The sequence below is a fragment of the Rattus norvegicus genome, chromosome 3 (assembly GCF_036323735.1).
Source record: "Rattus norvegicus strain BN/NHsdMcwi chromosome 3, GRCr8, whole genome shotgun sequence".
In the NCBI taxonomy this organism is placed as follows: domain Eukaryota; kingdom Metazoa; phylum Chordata; class Mammalia; order Rodentia; family Muridae; genus Rattus; species Rattus norvegicus.
Genome location: NC_086021.1, coordinates 72,811,830 through 72,831,355, shown reverse-complemented (window position 1 = coordinate 72,831,355; position 19,526 = coordinate 72,811,830). Strand labels below are relative to the sequence as shown.

General features: G+C 37.7%; 1 protein-coding gene across 8 annotated transcripts in view; it reads right to left on the bottom strand.

The window, feature by feature from the left end:
• Positions 1 to 19,526, bottom strand: part of B3galt1 (Beta-1,3-galactosyltransferase 1) — a 573,038-nt gene that overhangs the window by 403,092 nt on the left and 150,420 nt on the right. The window contains exon 3 of one of the 8 annotated variants that reach the window (XM_063284268.1): positions 5,792 to 5,898. The exons of the other annotated variants lie outside the window; for them this stretch is intronic. The gene's annotated coding sequence lies outside the window, so the exon portion shown is untranslated. The remainder of the gene's footprint in view (positions 1 to 5,791; positions 5,899 to 19,526) is intronic. 8 annotated transcript variants of the gene reach the window in all.

Here is a 19,526-nt window from a genome sequence, read left to right as displayed (position 1 = left end):
TTGCTACATATAAATATAATAGACATTTCAAAGTTTCAGTTTACTTCAGACCTAGTGCCATTATTTCTTGAAGTTCCTAGGGGTCACAACCTTTCCTCTACAATAACTCATAGCTGAGCCAGTAAGACAGAGATGAAAACAAATCCTAAGACATTTCAATGCCATTTTCATGAGCTACAACAACTACTCACGCAAGCCTCTGAAGTATGTTGGTTGGGCACTCAGTTTTCCAGATGAAGTTAGAGTTATAAAGACATGATTCATAAATATTAGCTGAGCAGCTGACTTGAGATAATGTCATCTAAAGTAGTTTTTACACTGTTTTGATTTTTTGTTACAGAATTCATTAAATACATGCCCGGTTTGGTCCTGATTTGCATTTAATAATATCTCCCTTAATGTTGCCTATTTAGTTGTATGAAACAGCATTTTCTCATCTATAAAATGTACGCATAATAGGTCATGCTATAATTGTTCTCTATTTCCAGAAGGAAGGATGATGGAGAGAGAGAAGAAAAAAGAAAGAAAGAAAGAAAGAAAGAAAGAAAGAAAGAAAGGAAGAAAGAAAGAAAGAAAGAAAGGAAGGAAGGAAGGAAGGAAGAGAGAGAGAGAAGAGAAAAAGAGAAAAGAGGGAAGAAGAGATAGATGGTGTAAGAGAGGGAAAGAAGGAATTGAGGAAGGAACTGAAGTCATATATGTACTGAAGTTTTGATTCCTTACTTAGGTGTGTGTCAGAGCAGTGGTCCTCAATCCCAATAATGTGATCCTTTAATACAGTTCCTCATGTTGTGGTGACCATAAATTATTTTCATTGCTGCCTCATAACTGTAATTTGACTGTTATGAATGGTAATGTAAATATCTATATTTTCCAATGGCCTTAGGTAACCCATGTGAAAGGTCATTTGACCCAAAGTGGTCGTGAGGTACATGTGGAGAACCACTGCATTAGACAAACATTTTCTTCTATAAAGATCTTGGGGCACTCGTCTTGGTTCTTAGAAGACATCCAGCATGAGTAATTGGTGTTCATATCAACAAAGAATACATCTTCCTTTAAGTTTAGATAGCCATTGTATGTATTTCTATGAACTTATAGGAAGATTCTCACCGGGGAGCTAAACTGAAAGGACTTCTTTTCAACAGGAACAAATTCCATACCTTCCATAGGGATACAGAGGTCGTAGGCTCTAGGAGAGATGCAGTCTTTTCAAACATATGAACGTTATATGAAAAGACTTCGGAATGAACCAGAACATCCGGCTTCTTTACTGAAAAATGAGATAGGACTCCACACTATTTTCAAGTTTTATGAAGGACTGATTGCCATCAACTTTACTACTGGTTGAACTATACATACAAGCTAGCAATTAAAGTGAAGCTTATCCCTCAAGATGTGAAATCTTTCTTCTCGAAGGACAATGGCAGTTGTTGTTGTTGTTGTTGCTGTTGTTGTTGTTTGGTTTTTTGGTTTATTTGTCTGTTTTGCCTTCTCCCACTTTAGGTAGTAAACCTGAGTGTACATATAGGTTTAGATATTTAGATTGATTTCAATATCTTTTTTTTTCATTGACAATATTAAGCCATAGTCATAATTCTGGTTTGGTTTTGGGGGACTTACATAATTTTAATTGAAATAAAATTATATCAATTTCCTCTTATGACTCTCTCCCATGTAACCTCCTTTGAGCCCCTCCCATTCTCACATTGAAAGCCAATTTTTCTCTTACTATTGGTGTTGTAGAAATATACGCATACATGAATAAGTCTATACAAATGCATGTAAGTAATACTTTCTGAATTTAAGTTCTTTATTGCTTCTCTTTCCCTTTTTTTTTATCAACAGGATGCCATGTAAGCTAGGATGGTCTGTGGGGCCAATGACTCTGAACTCCTTCACTTAAAGAGTCCAGTTGTTACAGATGTGCACCACCAAACCCGGTTCTCACTTAAAATTTTCTAATCTAACTTTATAAAATACATATCACTTTGAGTTCCATATCATTTTTAAAAATTAATTCCTAATAATTTAGTAAAGTAAGATCTTATCATTTTACTATATATTTTAATATCATGACTCTGTTTTTAATTTACGTTTTACATTTTAGATTTACATTTCCTATAGTGGTTTAATATACAACTGTATAAATTCAGCACTTGTGATTACAATCATTTTGACCCTAAGGAATAAATATGGAAATAATACCAAAAATGCCACCAAGAGAGGTTGTACTAAACAGGAAAAATGTAATAATACAGCATGTTGATTTATAATTATCTTTCATAAAAGGAATTAAAATGAGGCATTTATATCTGACTTTATATGTATATACTTTAAAATAAAATTTTAGTAGAACTTACTTAACTCTGGGCTCAGTGAAAAAAGTTGTAATTGTTTTTAATCCTTAAAGATTGCATCTATTGGACAAGTTTGAGAAACAGTCTATGTTTATGAAAGTAAAGTCTATAAAATATAAAGCTATCATGTCCTAAAACACTCAAGTCACTTGATCCTCACTATAAATTTTATTATTGTTGCTATTATTATCATTATGCTTTTATAAATAGCCCAGACCTGCCATGAGTTCACTGCTCATCCAGACAATCAGAGTTTGCTATGACACTTGTACTTTAGCCCCCAGGGTGGTGGCATTTAAATTTTTGCCACCATTCTCATCTCATTATCATCTTTAATTCATGCTGCCTTTCCACAGATTATATACTATAATGAAGGAGACCCAGAATAGACTTCATTATCCTGAAAACCTAGCCCTAATGGAGCTTTGATATCTCTCCTGTACAACTTAAAATGCTATCCCTCTCTTCGGGTTTCAATATATTACTAATTTGAGTTGGATAACAGAGTCAGACTTGGAGATCATTTTATTACAGGAGGACTAACAGGGCGAACAGATTTATGCTGCATCCCATTTTATAAACAAAACAAAACAACAATAACAGAACAATCTCAACCCAGACAATATTGCTGATGCCAAGAAGTGCAAGCTAACAGGAGCTTGATATAGCTGTCTCCTGAGAGGCTCTGCCAGAGGATGACAAATACCGAGGCGGATCCTGGCAGCCAACCATTGAACTGAGAATAGGGTCTCCAATGGAGGAGTCAGAGAAAGGATTAAGGAGCTGAAGGGGTTTGCAACCCCATAAGGGCAACAATACCAACCAACCAGAGCTCCCAAGGACTAACCCACTACCCAAAGACTACACATGGACAGACCCATGGCTCCAGTTGCATAGGTAGCAGAGGATGATCTTGTTGGGCACCAATGGGAGGAGAAGACCTTGGTCCTGCCATGGCTCAATGCCCCAGTGTAGGGGAATGTGAGGGCGGGGAGGCATGAAGGGGTGGGTAAATGGGTGGGGGAATACCCTCATAGAGGAAGGGGAGGGGCAATCAGATAGGGGGTTTATGGATGGAAAACCAGGAAAGGGGATAACACTTGAAATGTAAATAAAGAAATCCGATAAAAAGTCCAATAAAACAGAAATGTTAGTTATGAATATTTGTTTTTCTGGGTACTATCCACTTAAAAGAGTTGGTTGTAGATTTTCATCTTAAAACCATGTCTATTAGAAGATTATGTAGGGTATGTGTGCCACAGAGTACTTGCTTTAAGGGTAGAACAAGATGTATTAAGTACATGTCTACCAGACAGAACACATGGAGGTGACTGCAGGTTTGACTAGAAATTGCTTAGAAGGGTCTTTTCTGAGAGATGATTCACCTTCGGTCAGAAAAGAATTCTGAGAACTTATTCTCAGCATTTAGTGAAGGAGAGAATTATTCATCGTTCCTTCTCCTCACCGGTGCTTGGCTCAGAGCAGCAGACTCATAAGCAAAAGCCGGGTCTACTGTGACGAACCTGATTGGATTCAGACAGCAAGCTGGCTGACACTGTGTGGAGTTTTATAATAGAAAAAGCTTTCCTGCCCTCATTGCGTTTTAACTAGGGAACATTATTCAAGCTAGAGCATGGATACACATGAACAGCACATTTAATATTTTGTTTTTAATTTTAGTTTATTGAAACAGATGAACAGATGAGTAGGCACAGTTATCATTTCACTCCACTTTAGATTTCGCAATGCATTGGAGTATTTCTATGTGAAAACAAAGCCTCTGGTTTTTTATTACTTTTACTTCAAATTTTCGCCCATATTTAAGGAGCAAAGAGCAATCCACCTATGCCACACAGGAAGACTGAGTCAGAAAGCTATAAAACCAAACCAAACAAAACAAAACCCCAAAAACTAAAGAACCAGATCTGGGGCTTTGAGCAATTAGTTTGATCTGTGTAAATCAATAGTTCAGACAAGAGTCTTTCAACCTATGTCGTAAACGGAAAGTACCTCGTGCTACAGAGAAGAACACTCCCAAGGAGACAAATCTCAGGGAACCTGGAACAAGGGTTTAGTCAACAAAGTGGAAAAGGTAAGCAAGTAAGCATGCAGGGAGTTTCCCTGAAGAATGGGAGAAAGAGAAGTAGAAAAGAATGTGAACAAAAACCAAAAAGATGCAGGCAAGAGGCGTGGCCTTGTGCTGGTAATCTTCTCTGGAGTTGAAACTCACGGGGACTTGGAGGACAGACACTTCCACAACTACTCAACAACTTCACCAAGGACACAGCTGCTGCCTACTCTGAAACTTGAGAGGAAAAACAAAACAACATCGTGGCATACCTTGGTCAAACTACACAGCCACAGAGGTAATCATCAAAGGTATCAAGAGAAGGACAAAGATGGATTCTCCTTCTGTCCAGGTGTTCTGTGTCTCCCAAAGGTTAGAGGGAACAGAGTTTCCCATCACCACTTGCTGGGGGTGAAAGGCTAGCTATGAGTAGAGGGTCAGCAAACTCCAGTCTAGTGAGTTGATTCGATGCTGAACACTGTAGCAGGCTGGCCAGACTCAGTTGGGAAGGACATAGTGCTAGCTCACTAAACTAAAGGGTTCATAGATGCTCAGCAAAGCAAGCTTGCCAGGACCTGAAACTGTGTTTTTCACATACCTCTGTTTTCGTCATAAACTGTATTGATCAAAAGCTGATACATATAAAATCTATATTCGCCAGCAAAAAATGTAATTTCACATTTAAATAGAGTAAATAAGAGAAGAAACTATTCTGTAGCTCCTGGAACATTTAACATAATTGACCTTTAATATTCATGGATATTTCTGAATAAGTAACTAAGAAAGAATATTAGTGGCTAGGTAATATCATCTTAACAACAACCAGTTTCTGAATTGATATTCAGAATCTACAGATTATAAAATGTAGACTTTACTGTATCAGATATTCTGTTTAATGGCTTCAAGGCCTTGAGAAGATCACATAACTCCTGTAACCCATGCTCCAAATTAAAAGTAATGATATTCATACCTACAATGTTGATAAGTAAGAATAAAATACGCAATACAGGAAAATGACTATTACCCACAAAGTATTCAATACTATTAGCTTTTATTAGCTATTATTATTAGTTACATTATTACTGTTGCTTATAGGCAATTTTGTGAGGAATTTTCTTGAGGGATCTGAGGGACAGCTCAGTCCTGAGTTCAGTGCCACCTCTGGGCAGATTGCCCTGTTGGATAAGAAAGCAGGTCTAGCTACCCATGAAGAGCAAGCCAGTAAGCAGCATTCCTGCAGAAACTCTGTCTCCTTCCCGCCTCCAGGTTCTTCCTTTATTTTTTTGTCTTGAATTTCCCTCATGATGGACTGCAACCTGCAAATAAATCTTGCCAAATAAACCTTACCAAATAAATCATTTCCTACCTTAGTTGCTTTGTTAATGGGTATCTCAGCCATGGGTATTCTCAAGCACACTAAGATGCGTGTCCTCTAAGTATCTCATGTGAAGCAGATTTTTCAGTTTGGATGATCTGTTCAATATAATATAATATAATATAATATAATATAATATAATATATATATATAATCTATTTTCTTGTTTTGTGATAACTTACACAGCACCAAAACATAATAAAAGATAAACAATTGTTTTAAGTGAGAGAGACTTATTAAAGGCCATTCACATACTAGTGCTGTTCAAAATGGGCTAGGGTGTATTCTATTATCTCCCTGAAATGACATGAGTGGACAAACCAATGGCCTCAGACCTGATGAGTCAATGGAATGTGTTTGAGGAGAAACAGTATCTTTAAAATGTCAAATAGTTGCTACAACTGCCCATTCTTTAAAACTATTAGACACTATGCCACAGTGACAAATGACACTAATAGTTTCTGTGCTGTGGTCATCACAGCAGAATTGGTAATGCATTTTTATTCTGTTAGACAGGCACTTCTGGTGACATTATGTGCACATAAAACGGTCTAGTAACTTATGACTGGTATAAAACAAAAGCAATATATTCCAGACTTAGGGAAAATGTTTCTTTCTAACTCACTTTCACATTATTATAGCTTCTGATGGCATCACCCTTCCACGTCTTTCACCTAATCCTGGCAATTCACTCTTGGGTTTCTTAAACTTACAATTCAGTTATTGGTGAAAAAATAACCCCCAGTAGTCACTGATCTGTTTATTAGTCAATGCTCAGTGGGAGCCACATATGAACAGTTATGTGCGTGTTGACACACAGGAGGGAAGCACAATGTGTGCCAGCATGCCGCCATGTTCCATAGATGTCACCCCCTCCTGCATTTCCACTTGGACTTGTAACTTGACTTTGTTTGGGTTTGGTTAGTTTGATTTTAGCAAGAGCAACACTTTCCTCTTGCATTTCAACAGTCCGGAAATCCAAAAGGAATGCATGGCAGATTTAGTGTCTAGTAAAGGTTTCTGATTTATAGACAGTATGTTCTTGCTGAGCCATCACACGGCCACCATGTCCTTTAAGTCACTTACAATTTATACCCTCCTTATCCTTTGCCCAAAGGTTAAACTGTCAAGCTCCCTCTTATGAAGAAGGATTTAAGTCATTCCAAAATGCAAAAATACATATGCTTCTAAGTGGGGGGACTATCAAACAAACAGGAAGACTTGACAATGTCTTAGCTTTCATTCAACAACAAAAAGAAAAAAGAAAAGAAAAAAAAACTTGACAGTGTCTTAGTTTTTATACAACAACAATAACAAAAAGATCTGACAAAATCGTTGTTTTTACCCTTACATTGAGGGAAGTATTTGCAAAATTTGAGACTGAAAGCTCGAATAATTAATGAAAATATTGACAGGATCAAGCAGTCTGAAAGCAGTTGGCCAGTCTGTTTTTCTCATCATCTGAAAATAGAATTATTTACAGAACTACAATATGTCTATAAGGAAATAATTTGAAATGTGGACAATGTGGGTTTGTTTGATTTCAATTTCTCTCACTTGAGGTGATCCCCCTGTATTCCTGATTTCTTTACTCTCCTTAATTTCCTCATATTTAATATTGGCTCGTACATAATGAAATTAATTACTTAAATTTGTTAAAAAAATATTAAGACATGTATGACTACAATGAGACGTGTAGAGAATGAAAGTTTCAACTTTTATTTATAAAGGGATATTATACTTTACCAAGGGGAAGTACATAGCCTCTTGGAGGATTTTATTATGATATACCCTTAAAAGAAAAAGCCCTAAGCAACTATAAGCTTGTAAGGTCTGGTTTGTATTGTTCAGTAGCAGGAATTTCAGAAATGATTGCAGTTGGAAGTCCCCAAACTGAAATGTCACTAAAAGGTACAAGCTAGTGGACACTAGATGCGAATGTCCTGAACTCCAAACTGTGAAAGTAATAAATACCCACAACAGTCCTCAGTACCTTTCAGTTGTCTGAATTTAGCAAGACTAACAGAGATAAATGTGCACAGAGGTGTCTTTGTATTTTATGCACTGTTAAAAGGACACAGGACAACTGCATCCATGATGGGTGTGGTTCAGTCCTTTACTATCACAAGTTATTCTGGATTTAATTGTACCTCCTCCGATTCATATGTTTAAGTATTAATACAAGACTACAGAATACGAACCTGTCAGGAAATAATATGAATATTGACATTGTTAAGAAATGGTCATACTTTTCATGGTGGCTGGGTGGCTAGGTTTCCAACCCAGCGTTGCTTGGGTGAGTGAGAAAGAGTGATGAGGCCTCATACACACAACTTGAAGGAACAGCACACAGGAAACGAGAGAGAAACAAGTAGGGTACACAGCAACTTCCAGAGGGCTTCACACACTTGCTGAGAAGCACGAGGAACCAGAGAAGAGGGTTCCCATAGTTACCATGGACTCTCCTTCAGCTCTCTCAGAAGAAAATAATCTGGTCTTTATGATTTGTGCTTTTACCCACGTGGTAAAACACGTACATGTCCATCATTTGACACCCTAAGATCTGAGTACTTTATTATTTGATTTCTAGCAAAAAAATACCATTGGTTTATAGGGGTATACAAAATCTTATTTAATATTTACAGTGCACAGCAGGCATATTAAGTGGTTATTATGATGAGATAAAAAATTTAATCACCTGGTCATTACAACTGAATTGCCAACCCAATTGTTTTTTTGTAGGATCATTTTAGAATCACCTTGACGTACTAGCTCAGAGAGCGAACGAGACTTTGAATAATTTTCATTCTAAAACTTGGGTGAAATCTGTAAAATGGTGACAACAGGAACCTAGAATGTAATTTCAAGAGCTGAGTACTGTTGACCACTTTCTTCCCTTGTAACACAGATTCTATATCAGAGATAAGTGAAGGCATGAAGCTATCACTTACTAAGACTGGATCTCATGGGACACTGAGATCGTTAACTTTTAAGCAGAAAGACAACGGTGTATGTTAAATGTCAGATTACCAGAGCATGAGCCGCTGTAAGGAATAGGCCCAGAAACTAACCCTCTACTAGCTACCACTTACCTCTAGCCCTGGTACAGAAGTGACTGTAGAGTTCAATTTTAACGCAACTAGTCTCACCCATCTGGGCAGATGTTTATAATGATGGCACCATGTACAGACCAGAATTAAGAAACAAATTAATGACAGGGAAAAAAGCAGATGAGATTTGTATGCTGCATTAAAAATATTGTACATGGCTCCATCCAAATTTCCTTGGGTTAGCTAATTCTCGGTCTATAACAGACATTGTCAATGAGAGGTCAAATTTTATATAAGCAAGTCAAAATGATACTGGAATTATGAATTCATCAGTAGATTAGAAGTTTTTCACCTTCTGGTGGAGTAATGCATGGGATCTTGTACTGACATCTTTCTTTCTTTCTTCCTTGCTTCCTTCCTTCCTTTCTTTCTTTCTTTCTTTCTTTCTTTCTTTCTTTCTTTCTTTCTTTCTTATTGGATACTTTATGTATTTACATTTCAAATGTTATCCCCTTTCCCGGTTTCCATTCTGAAACCCCCATAGCATCCCCCGTTCCCCTTCTTCTATGCTCCCCTACCCACCCACCCACTCCTGCCTCACCACCCTGGCATTCTACATGGGAGCATGGAGCCTTCACAGGACCAAGGGCCTCTCCTCCCACTGATGCTAGACAATGCTATCCTCTGCTACATAAGCGGCTGAAGCCATGGGTCCCTCCATGTGTACTCTCTGGTTGGTGGTTTAGTCACTGGGGGTTCTGGGGGGTCAGGTTGGTTGTTATTGTTTTTCTTCCTATAGGGTTGCAAACACCATCAGCTTCTTGAGTCCTTTCTCTAACTCCTCCATTGAGGTCCACATGCTCAGTCCAACGGTTGACTGTGAGCATCCGCCTCTGTATTTGTCAGGCTCTCACAGAGCCTCTCAGGAGAGACATCTGCATTTCATAAAGACAAATACCTATCCTTCATAGCAATGTTCAATATCAACCTTCTAAGAGTCAAACCTAGTTAGGTCCATGTTCTGAATTTATGCCTCTGCTATTCTGGTAAACTACTTTCTGTCCCAAGGAAGGGTGCTTTGACTTTCTGTCTCTGTATGGCTCAGTGCCAGGACATAAACCAAGGGTTGAGGATATTTATTTATTACTCTATATTACTTCAGAATGGTTAACTTCTTAAAACTATAAATGTGACACATACATTTAAAGAGACATAATTATTTTAAAGTGTCTAACTTCTTAATTTCAGTTGCTCAAATCCTAAATTATCTTGAGACAGCTCTCCCAGCCCCAGATCACGCACATAGTCTGTTTCTTAGCTCTACCATCATTCAGAACAACAACCGGAAAAACTAAAAGCCATTGTCTGAGAAGGAAGTGGCAGGAAGGAACAGAGGCTATCACCTATAGCTATGTAGAGCCACTCTTGGTGATACGATGCATCTATGGTTTTGAAGACTCATATTATCAGAAAGCCCAGAAAAACCTACCTAATCTGACACCTCTCACCATTAACTGATTTCCACATGATTCCTATCATGTTATTCTTATACAAATATATAAACTAACTCTTTTTAAAATCTGTCTCTCTTAAAATATGAGATTGGTCAAATCAAGGACTCTTCCTCCTCAATGTTTAGTGGAATGACAAGCACATGTCACCAGCTAATTTGCAAAGGAGTGAAGTACACTTATTGGGTATGTCCAAAGCATTTTTTACTGGTTTTGTTTTTAATCAACATGAATATTGGGGATTTGGCACTCTAGTTTACAGAAAGATACATAAAGTCATTGTTCAATAAATATATCAGGGTGAAATAATCAGTTTACAAATTTGTACTTGAGGATCACAAGCTTCTTCAAATAGATATGAATGTCCTATGCAGAAGCCATTGCATATTTCTCCATAATAATGTTCTCACTATGGACTTGATTTGTTATATAACGTACGTACCTAATTCAAGCTAAATTAGCATTACACAGCTTTAATGTTCCAAGTGGAAAAAGGATGCGAAATTTTTTGACCTTCTTGTGAAGGTCACTCAGAGTGATCCCCCCAAGTAGATGATAGTTTGTCATAAATTATTTCAAACCAATGAAAATCCTGGTATCACATAGGTGCGTGCCATTTTTCACCACGTTTCACTTCACACTTGACAGCTCTGCTGTTCTGATGCTGCCGAATAAAGAGCATTTCCCTTTAAAAAACTGAAGAGTGGGGAATACTCCAGCAGGCTAAGGGGATGAGGCAGAGGCTCTGTGGTAGGAAGACAAAGGAGACCTAGGCCCAACAAAGTGCAGAAAAAGAACAGGGGTAAGTTTTGTGGGTCTTTTCGACTATAATCAGTGATTTAAGCTTCATCCTGTAGTTTAATGGAGTCACCCAAGATTCAAAAGGGTATAAATCACAATGGGAGACATCCTATGTACTTGAGGGATAGTGCCTAAGACGAGGTCAGACTCACAGCAAGCACTGGTTTAGGATCATGGACTGGGAGTATGCCAGGAGAGGCGGACATAACTTAGAACACACAGTAAACCTGAAAGGACAGTCTTTGTCACAAGGATTGTTATAAATACTTGCTAAAATTCCCCCACATATACTGTTATTCAAATCTGTCCAAACATACAGATCAGTGTAGCAGAAGTGAGTAACCAAAAAAAATATGTTTATGTATGAATTCTAACTGGAAGTCCCATAACAGCATCTTATCAGCAACAACATGTAGACGGTGATTGCCTAATTTGTATATCCCTGGGAAACCTACATCCAGATGTAAGGGAATAGCCTAGACATATAACTACTAATTATATTTAGGATCAACACATGGAAATTACCTATTTAGCATATAGTCATTCACGAAAAGGAAGTGGTCTAGAAAACCATTAGGGAGCCAGTAGCACCGAGGAAACTCCTTACTACACATTTAAGAAGCCTGAGTTTACATGGCCTTCCAGCAAATTCTTTTCATGCAGTGGTTCTTAGTCTGACCACGCCCTCCTATAATCTGTCCAGGACTCTGGAACTAGGGACTATACACATAGCTAGCAAGAATGAAAAAGGAAAAAAAAAGGTCATGCTTAATTATGTAGGCAGGTGGGCCTTGAAGTAAGGCATGTGTGAAGTATTTATTGATAGAAAAGCTAATGTTAGATGTGCTGGCTAACGTGGTAGGAAGCTTTTGATAATATGGGATAATCCTATAAGTAATGTGAAAGCCTGCCCTGGCACGTTTCCATGAACTACCTTGAAGCTGCTTCGCTGTGGGTGTGAGGACTCCTGTAGCTTTGATAGTAATCTCCCCCAACTCCCTATCAGCTGGGTTTCCCCAAAGCTCATTAATTTTGACACAGGCTGCCAAAAAATATCTCAGTTTCTACATCTGCTCTTTTAAATCTTCCACTCCAAAATCTATTTTTTTTTTCATTTTCAGCAGGAATAATTTAGAGGATTGGGTTTGGTATATAGATTTTTCTTTCTTCTAGCTAATTTTGAAGGATAAAGTGTGCCATTCATAAGAGGGTGACTGGTGTGTAAGACTGAATCTGCACCGAGCTTCCCTTCTATTTGTGTGGTAACGTGAATCAAATGCTGGTTTTTATTTGCAAATTGCAAAGATAGTTATTAGATGTTAATTAGCTTGCCAGTCTTCTTTAGAAATAACAGTTCCCAGCGGCCTTTGCAGGAACCAAGCATGGAGAAGAAAAAGCTGCCTCGTCTTGTTTACCCTGGATGCTGTTTATCTACGTTTAGCAGATTCTTTTCCATTTTTTCTCCTAGGACAGGATCAAGGAGCAAGAAGACTAATGTGACGGATCTTGTCCATCAGCCCAGGCTTTTTCCCAACTACACAAGAATAACAAAATGCCAAGTTGCCAGAAGCCACTGAGCTTTTTCCCACAGAGAACAATGTGACTCCTAAGGACAGCACCTCTGAGTTTCCCTACTACAAGACTGGTGTGAAAATGATCCAGCCCCATGGAAAAGTAGGTACCTGTTATGTCTTCAATTTTTCATTTTTCCAAAGGTTTTCAAAGTTCTTATTTAAAAAAGAAAAAGCAACGAGTCTCCAGAAAGTACTATATATCACAAAATAGAAGTTGAGAGTGTTGGAAACAGGAATGTGAAACATCTTCAACAGAGACTGAACAGCTCATGTTTCTGTACAGTAGGTCAAAGGTGGGATGTGGAGGTTACGGAGTGGGGTCAATCTCACCCTGTAAAAATTAAATTCCATCACTCTACTATGTTCCAACTACAATTTAGATACCAACATTAAAAACAACAACAACTTAAAATCTATTATTCTTGTTAAAGCAACCTCATAGCTCCTATTAAAATACTACTTAAATACTTTAGCCTAGTGTATTACATTAATTAACATACAGATACACACACACAAAAGTTATAATGCTAAGTCTAAAATAAATTATTTAATTAAAGACAAGGAAAATGGAACACACAGAAAATGACTATTAGTATTCAACTTGAATTATTTAAACTTAGATAAAGATCTAACAAATTTTAGGGGTGTCTGAAACTGTGCTATAGAAAAAAATAATAGGACCATAGTGTCTTTATCTGGATCTTTAAATGTCATGGAATATTTATCTTTTGAAATGTAGCAGGGCCCTAGTATTCAGACATGGAACCTCACCTTGTCAGATGCATACTGAGCCCCATTTCTCTCTACTAGACTCGTGATACACTTACTAATCCAGAAAAAGTCAGTTCATCATTGTTACAGACATCTCCAGTTATGACCCCATTAATTATGAGTTAGTTACAAATGTTTCAGGCCCCAGAACAAGACACACTCTTGCTATTTCCCTTGATAAACTCAGGGAGATAAGAGAAAGGAGATGATGGATATGCTCAAATAACAATATTAATGTGGTTTATTAAATAAGTATAAATGAAAATCAGATTTCTCCAATAGCGAATCACTGGATAGATCAACCCTCTTATAGTGTGGGGCCCATTACCTGGAGGACTGGGCCAACACAGAACAAACTCCATGTTTTTGCAGAAGTTTTGTTTTACTTCTTAAGATTTTTTTTTTTGCTACTGTTTTTTATTGTTTATTTTGATGATTTTTGTTTTTGTATTTTTGTTGAGTTTTCTTCTGGGAGACAGAGATAGAGAAGAAGCAAGGGCAAATCTGGGAAGAATTAAAGAAGGAGACACGGTGACCAATCTATATTACACGAAAAACATTTTTAAATATAAAAGGGGGATTTCTAAAAAATAATAATCAATAAGGGAGACAAGATTGCTCAGCAGTTAAGAGCACTGGCTGTTCTTCCAGAGAACAGATTTCAGTTGTCAGCACCCACATGGTGGCTCACAACTGTCTGTACATCTGGGTCCACAGGATCCACTGCTCTCTTCTGTCTCTGCAGATAGTAGGGATGCACATGCTGCACAGACATACATATAAAAATAAAAGCTCATACATATAAAATCGATGAACCGGCTGTTCAAAAATGGGTACATCTGGTACATCTAGGAAATAAGTGATATGTGGGAGTATTTAATTTCAAGCCCCATCAAGTAATATGAGAGGATTTGCTATTAGTAAAGAAACAGAATACTTAGCAAATTTGCATAGGCTTCTGGAAAATGAAAGGGTTAACTGAAAGATAACAGACTTGTCTTACCTTCTGTGAACTTTAATGCCCCCCTCCACATTAAATTGTTTAATGATACCCAAAAAATATGAATAAAGTGAAACTTCACTGTGCTTTTATTTTCCTAGGTCTGGTGATCGTAGTATGTCTTCAATGTCCCACAACTTCTTACAGATGCTATGTTTTAACTCTAATTCACAATAATAAATTTTAGTTAGATAATATATCCAGTACTATCCTGATGACTTAGCGAGCATTTTATATAAACATGTGATGTCATTTGCACACAACTAGTGCTAGAGTATCTAGTAGTTTGCTGACTAATATGTGTATGTACAATATAAATAGAAAAAGTCATTTTGACATTGAACCTTAGTATTAAAAAAAATTGGGCACAAAGGAGAGAAGCCCTTGGTCCTGCCAGGCCTGGACCCCTGGATTCCTGTAGGGGTATGTCAGGGCGGGGAGGTGGGAAGGGGTAGATGGTTCGGGGTGATCACCCTCATAGAAGAGGATGGAGGGGGTAAGGGATAGGGGGTTTATGGACAGGAAACCAGGAAAGGGGATAACACTTGAAATATAAATAAAAAATACAATGAAAAATAAAATAAAATCCATAGCCAAAAAAATTCATGAATAAAATTGCATTTGTTTTTAAAAGATACTATGTATTATATAAATGGACACTAAATCTATATCAAAATATTCTGAATGCTTTGTATACCATTAGATGCCACATGAAGTTGCTATTCTCTTTCTATCATAAATGAGACACTGACCCACTAAGAACTATGCAAAATCCCAATATTTCAAGCTCTTAGGTGAGAGGAAGATGTTGAAGACGTTATATTTCTCTAGACTAGATTCAGGTTTCAAATTTTTACATATTTATAATGTGCAATTTCAGAAATAATTAGTTAGCTATGATACTACTAGAGATCTCTCAAATCAAAAGAACATTTCAAGCTACTACAAGAAGCATGGAATCGCAACAGGCCTAACTGCTCTCTTTCTCCCAATCATTTCCTGATTCCTAATAACTAGATGAATTATTTTAAAATATTATACAATGAAGTCTCTGTCATTTAACACATCTCTCTGCTGCAGTAACAAGTCGTTCATTTTTATTTCTATTGTAATTCACAAATATGCACATGCCAGTGTGCACACAGAACAGCTTATAACATCGTAAGTTATTATTGATGGGCAGCTGGACTGTTTCTGAACATTTTAGTTTTGACTAAATAAGGTTGACAGAAACTGCATAGCTTTCTAACCCTGCCAAACACTCACACTGTGTGGCTTAAAAACAAATCAGCGCAAGCTCTTGAGGCATGAACAGGGCACAGGATCCAGTGAGAACTGTCATTCAGTCTGTCTCATCTTTCCTGGACTTTTGTGCTTGGCTGGGTGCCCATGCTTCCCTGTGCTTGGAGATGCAGCAATCATCTAATGATGTGTTCTCCTATCATGTGTGTGTGTGTGTGTGTGTGTGTGTGTGTATTTGTGCTTTTATGTCAGTATGTATATGTGTATATGTATAGGTGTGCATGTGTGTAGCTGCCTAAGTGCATGCACAACCATGTGTGTATGAATGTGTATGTATGTGTGCATTAGTGTATAGGTATGTATATGTGTTCATTTGTGTGTTGAGTGTATGTATAGGTGTGCATGTGTATGTAGGTATGCACGTATATGTGTGTGCACAAATATACATATTCATGTGGATATGTGTGTATGTGTGCATGTGTATATGTGTGTGCTGATGTGTTTGTGTGTGTGAACATATGCATGCTTGCATGTGTGTGTATGTGTGTAAACATGAAGAGGTGGGTTTGTGTCAGTACACATTTGCATCTTTGGCTTCTGTGTCCATGGGTATGCATGTGTACATGAATATCTGCATGTATATATGATTATATGTATGAGTGTGTACATGTTTATATGTGTATGTATGAGTGTGTATCATAACATACTCATGTATGTTTATGATATATGTGTGTATATGCACATGTTTACATGTGCAAATCTGTGTATCTAAGTGTATATTTGTGTGATTGTATGCTTCTGTGCATGTGTATATGCATAGGGCTGTTTACATGCATGTGTGTGTATGTGTAGGTATGTGTGCATGTGTATATGTGTGTGCATGAATGAATATGTATTTGTATATGTGTGTGCTATGTACCTGTGCTTATTTATCATTCCACACCTGACAAGCATGCCTGCCTTACTGGATCACACTTATGGCATAATTTTAATTTTTGTCTATATAACATTTCACTTCTGAACAAGACTATATTACAAAATCTAGTCTAAAAGATCATCGTGTGAAAACACAATTCAGCCAATACAACCACAGAGAATTCTTAAGTATCTTTTGCTTGGATGGTGGCCGTCTTTTCAAATAATCCCCCATGGCATCATGCTTATTTATCTGTTAATGCTGACCTCAAAAGTTTTCATAGACAATTTATGCACAACCAAATTATCTTTTTTTTCTAACTCTTTGTCATTTGTTCCTTTTTGTTTTTTATTTTAGTAGCTGGTAGGCCTCGAGTAGAATGTTCAATAAGAGGACATATAATGGACCACCTCTCTTACTCTTTAACAGTGCAGAATTTGTTGAAAGTAAACAGACAAACAACAAAAAACCTCAATGTTTGTTAGTCCAGTGATTGTTCTTGTGGTTACTGTTATTGTTATTTTGGTTTTATGGTTTCAGGGAGCAGAAAGTAGAAGAGAACATCCCATGGAAGCAGTAATAAAATAGAGCGTTATGGAGAGATAAAAAGGACACTAGAATAAGAAGATTGAATCATTGCAGGGATGTAAGAAAAGCAGAGTAAAAATGGAATATGGCAAAAAATAACAGATCTAAGGGTCTTTGAATAGCTATGTGGAAACCCACTACTGCAGAGGCTTCATAACATATAGACATATATGTTGACAGCGTTTAAATGTAATTCCCATACAGTTGGATAGACAAAGTCCCAACTACACAATGTAAGCTACCAAATAAATCCACCTATCAAGATTGGGTTATCTCTTGGACTGGTTGGCCAGAGGGTTCCCACTGAACCCCACCCACACATTGCAGACTATTACCAATGCTACCGGTTAACCTTAACCATCAGAAGGTAAGACCTATTGCTGAAGACACCACATTCATCAATAATTAAACATGGAGAAAGCAAGCCGCAACTCAAGAGGAAGAGTCACTGCCCCTGGCCAGCAGGCTGACACATAGAAAGCACAGCACTTACTACCAGCAGGCTGACACATAGAAAGCACAGCACTTACTACCAGCAGGCTGACACATAGAAAGCACAGCACTTTCTACCAGCAGGCTCACACATAGAAAGCACAGCACTTACTACCAGCAGGCTCACACATAGAAAGCACAGCACTTACTACCAGCAGGCTCACACATAGAAAGCACAGCACTTACTACCAGCAGGCTCACACATAGAAAGCACAGCACTTACTACCAGCAGGCTCACACATAGAAAGCACAGCACTTACTACCAGCAGGCTCACACATAGAAAGCACAGCACTTACTACCAGCAGGCTCACACATAGAAAGCACAGCACTTACTACCAGCAGGCTGACACATAGAAAGCACAGCACTTACTACCAGCAGGCTCACACATAGAAAGCACAGCACTTACTACCAGCAGGCTCACACATAGAAAGCACAGCACTTACTACCAGCAGGCTGACACATAGAAAGCACAGCACTTACTACCAGCAGGCTGACACATAGAAAGCACAGCACTTTCTACCAGCAGGCTCACACATAGAAAGCACAGCACTTACTACCAGCAGGCTGACACATAGAAAGCACAGCACTTTCTACCAGAGTAGACAAGCAACCCTCAGTACCAACCAGCTGCAACAGTGGCCTGTTCGAGAAAAAATATCCACGGGGAAAATAGTGGTCCAAATGTTATGGAGAAACCAACCACGTTTGGATTGGATTTAAGTTCTACTCCATGAGATACAACACATTCCTGAAACTATTAGAGAGACCAAAAACCTGACACTAGTTTTAAGTAACTTACGACTAAGCACAGTATCATACCTTTTGTCAGATTAGAAAAACCCATTTCTCTAGCTAGAGCTGTTTTTTTAATGATACAAATAGTAAATTTGAATACATTCACCTGTATTTATTTACCTATTTAGAGAAACACTCATTTTGTTAAATTGTGTCAAGTAATAGTGACTTTGGGGTCCTGCAACATTAGGATAAGCCAATTGGATCGTTTTAGCTAGCTTTATTTATTACTGCACTGAATTTGGCTTAGAATATTTTGGGTAAGAATTTTTTTTTTCCATTTACATTCTGGGAAGAAACATCAGCAGCTATCTTTTTATATAACGTCTCTGCCAAATTCTGATTAGCTTTGATTTAGAATACACTTTTGCAGGCCTTTCTCAAAACTAATTTATCGTGAGGAACTATTGATCATCAGCCTGTAGCCATAAGACGCTGTGCAATACCATCAGAGTCTTCTGACAGCATAAATCACCAGGCCACAGAATCTCCTGGAAGTCAGTTACTACTTCAGAATAATCCCCATTTCACAGTACTCAGTGAATGAGGCAACGAGAGAGCCACAAATTCAGCAATGCCTGTCCCTTTCCACTCATGAACGTTGCATGATACTTCTCCTGAGTGACTAGAAACAGCAAACATATAATGTACATTATATTGGCTGACTTACTGTCTACTTTCATCTAAGAGACTCTTAAGTTCCATGGAGTAGGGTCTGTAGTTTACCTCAGTGCCTCAAATATATCTTATATATGCCATGTGTATGCCACTGTGTGTATTAACACTTTTTAATGAATGCAAACATATATTAATATACTCAATTTTCTAGCTTATCAATATGAGGTATTAACTTCATACAATGTATGTTGAATTGATTTGGTTACTTGTTTTCTTCCAAAACAAAACGATCATTTTGACAAAGTGCAAAAATGACATTTTAATTTAAAAGCCAACCAAATAATTCCCTCATCTTCTTTCTGGCAG